The sequence below is a fragment of the Nanorana parkeri genome, unplaced genomic scaffold (genome assembly GCF_000935625.1).
Source record: "Nanorana parkeri isolate BGI_ZX_2015 unplaced genomic scaffold, ASM93562v1 scaffold913, whole genome shotgun sequence".
Lineage (NCBI taxonomy): Eukaryota > Metazoa > Chordata > Amphibia > Anura > Dicroglossidae > Nanorana > Nanorana parkeri.
In genome coordinates, this window is record NW_017307181.1 from 217,321 (window position 1) to 217,536 (window position 216).

Consider the following 216-nt stretch of genomic DNA (forward strand, 5'->3'; position numbering starts at 1 on the left):
GGGAGGAGGTGTGGCGTGTGGAGCTTGGATGCAGGCAGGTGGTTCTAAAAGCTGCAAGCGTGAGGTGTGGAGGAGGTGCAGCGTTTGGAGCGTGGATGCAGGTGGATGGGTCTAGCAGCGGCAAGCGTGAGGCGGGGAGGAGGTGCGGCATGTGGAGCGTGGAGGGTGGTTCTAAAAGCAGCAAGCGTGAGGCGGGGAGGAGGTGCGGCATTTGGA